We start from the raw sequence: 3,723 nt of genomic DNA, 5'->3' as shown, positions 1-3,723 counted from the left end.
TTCCTTCCTTCCTTCCTTCCTTCCTTCCTTCCTTCCTTCCTTCCTTCTTCTTTATTCTCCCTTTCTCCTCTGCTTTCCCCATCATTCTCTCTTCCTTTTCCCTCCTGTACTACCTTTATCTCTTCCTTCCCATTTCCCTTCCTTTGGGTCCTTTTTTCTCTTTAATATTTCTTCTTGCTTACTGTGTGCTGCATCTTGATCTGAGAATGCCACAAACACTATGAAATAGTTACTGTGCTTAAGGAGCTCACCGTTTAGAGTAAGTCAGGTCATTTTTCTTCTTTTTTCTTTTTTGTTTTTTTTTATTTATTTTCTCAGTAGGAATCATGCTTATTCTCAATTGTGGTATAACCCATCATTACTTTTGCTCAGTCTTCACCTGATACCTGCATGAATGTTATCCTCATGCCCTTCATTCATGCTTTCTCAGGAATGGAGGAAGCTTTCATAACCATCCTCACAGCAGATGCAAGCTGCCCTACATTTGCTGCTCTGCATTTCATTTCTTTAGTTCTTTACAGTATGTCACCATTAGTGTTCTTGAGTCGGTTGTTTTATATGTGCCTGTCACATGTTGCTCAAAGTTATTGGGTAGTTTTTATACAAGTCCTCATTGTTTCTAGCATAGGTCCTCATGGGTGATTTGCTTAATCAATTGAACACTTAAGATATTGAAGGGAACTAAGCCAGAAGGAAAGAAAAGGCCTTTTAGAATGAGTGGAAACAAAAGTTGACTTAGAAATAATTGTGATTTTTTTTAAAAAAGATTTGTTTATTTATTTTTAGAGAGTGGGGAGGGGCAGAAGGAGAGGGGCAGAACGGGAGAGAGAGAATCCTAAGCTGGCTCCGCACCCCGTGCAGAGCCCAACGTGGGGCTCGATCTCACAACCCTGAGATCATGACCTGAGATCACAACCTGAGCCAAAACCAAGAGTCGGATGTTTAACCAACTCCACCACCCAGGAGCCCCTGTGAATTTTTTTTTTTTTTAAGTAGAATTGTGTACAATGAACTCTGGAAGTATAGCATCAGATATCACTAGTGCTTATGGGTATAGGATTTGGGGACTTTTATTCTCTTCTGTGCACATTCTATATTGCACGACTATTTTTAAATAAGTATATACTAGTTTTCTTAAAATAAGTAAATTAAGTTTCATAAACTTATTAATTTGTCATATTGTGTGCTGAAGTATGTATGCCAGAATAAAAACTTTTCCTAATGGATTTTGAATTTCCAAAGACAAACTGCATATGTTTTGCCTCTAGGGAATACTCTAGGTTATCAATACAAATATAGAAGACAGATATATGGCTGCTTTGTGAAAGAAATTTCACTCTCTATTTCACCCTGTTCAAGGACATTATTATTCATTGTTTAACAATAGAGGGCAGTAGAATAATGGCTCACAGAATTTATTTTAGACTAAACTAACCATGTCCCTCATTCTAACCTCTAGAAAAATCATCAAAATAAGTCTAACATGTTTATAAGGGAAGAAAAGTCAGCATCATGATTTTTGCTTTTAATTTGCCAGAATGCATGTGTACTCAGAGAGGAAAAGGCAGTTTGGAGGCAGTTTGGAGGTATTCAGAATCGGGCGCTCTTTCTTTGACTTTGCGTTAACTTTTCTGGGTTTTGAAGTTTCCATCAGAACATTAATGAGCAATATTTACATTTTCCATCAATCTCGTCACGAGGTATACCTATTCACAAATTTAGAGAAATAGAAAATCAGTTTAAACCAGCTTCAAAATACTTAATGGTTGTTGGCAAAATAACACCTTAAGCAACTGAATTAAACAATTTGTGTTCAAATGTGCTTGCACATATAGGTTATGTAAAACTCAACTATTGCAAGCTAAGTGTCCTCAGGTGTGAGACTAACAGAGTGCAGCCCAGGGAAATTCTGATTAAAGAGGCAGCTACCCGTGCCATGCCGAGCCATATAGGAGCCTAAGGCAAAAGACAACTCAGTACTCTGATCCTCTTTATTCAAAATTCTGATGTTTTGTTTATCATGGACTTTTAATATTAATTTTGATTTTAAAAATTTATTGAAATATTTATCTTGATTACTTCTTTTTCTTTTTTTTTTTTTGACACTGCTTAAATGTCTCTGAGGTATCTCACTCCCCTCATCCTAAGTCCCAGCCCTAGTAGCTACTCAAACCAATATACTGTTGAGTCACAGCAACATAAGAGAACATTGAGTTGAGGTGGAATGATAGAAAGGGAAATAAAAGGTGAATTCAAGACTCAGAAAGACTGTCATCAACAGAGTATCCTGCTGTGCAGAATTCTTAGTCTGATACATAATGAAATATTATCTCATTAAGTCGTGCTTCAATCCTATTTAGAATTCAGCTGTCTCTTTTTCAAGAACAAGTATGAACTTCTACTTTGATCATATATTTCTCTATATCTGTATTATAAAATGTACTGGTTTAATTTCTTATTTCAGAGAGAAAAACAAACTAAATTCATGCCTTTCTTTTGTCATCTTCTCTCTTCTTCAGAACCTGGTCATCTTCTCAGACCCTATCCTATCCTAAGAAAAACGACATTAGTGCCGATAATACTTGATCTTCTGGGAAAACTCTAACTTACCTACTAACTTCAAGCAATCTGATGCGTCATCGGACTTTCCCCTAAGTCTTATCAACAGAGCAAAATATAAAAGAAATAAAGAAGGAAGGAAGGAAAGAAGAAAGAAAGAAGGAAATAAAAGTTAGTTAGTTAGTGGTTTAAAATAGGCTTGGCCAGTTAAGGCAGTGGAGTGAATTCTGGCTATCCCCATCTTGGATTTAACAGATGACTCTTAGGAGTTCGAATTGCACACCTTAGAAAAAATATTTTTTAATGAGCTGAGAGAAAAATAATTCTACACTCAACTAAGTTGTGCAGTTGTTGTGTTCCCTAGTTGGAGAATCATATTACAGGCTCAGAAAAGTCTGGCACATTTTCCCTGGGGAACTAACCTAGCATTTCCCAAAAATGTTTGACACTGAAAGAAAATTTTCTTTTAAAATATAATCCCAATGCAAATATTTCATAGAATTACTATTCTGAGAAATACAATTTAGGAAATGTTGACCTTTATTCAGAATATAAAGGCCTTAATTATAACTTGATGCACGTTTTGGGTATGGTTCTGAATAATAGAAACATAATGATAATAATAATAAACACAGTAACTAACATTTGTAAAATATTGAGTTTTTCTCTGGTTGGGACATTTAGAGAACAGATATCTTACCTGACTTCCCCTCTCCTCTCCTTATATTGTTCCCTTCTTTTGTCAAAGTATTAACATTAAAAAAAAAATTGCACATCGCAAGTTAGAACATATCTGAGTTACCAAAATATGAATGTAAAAAGTATTCCTGATGAGGCCTGGGGTACAATGGGCATTTCAAAGTTAATACAAACTATTTTCTTTATGGCCTAAATTTGTATTGCACTGTACCACTCTCTCTTAGTTCTGACCAGTTATATCTATATTATAGTTGTGCATCTCTTATCTATTTCACAAGATGAATAGTTTCATGAAAGGGAGAAGTTTCTGTTTCACATGCATTGGATTATTACTACTGTATTCTCTGCAGCTCATCTTAATACATGATGTAGGGTAGGCCTGCACAAAGTACTTACTGAATAAACAAATTTCTAGAATTTTGCTTCCTAAAATTTTAGACATGATACTGTCTTTTAGATGATAAT

The sequence above is a fragment of the Mirounga leonina genome, unplaced genomic scaffold, assembly GCF_011800145.1.
Source record: "Mirounga leonina isolate KUSES-001 unplaced genomic scaffold, KU_Mleo_1.0 Mir_104, whole genome shotgun sequence".
Lineage (NCBI taxonomy): Eukaryota > Metazoa > Chordata > Mammalia > Carnivora > Phocidae > Mirounga > Mirounga leonina.
This window is presented reverse-complemented; position numbering follows the sequence as displayed.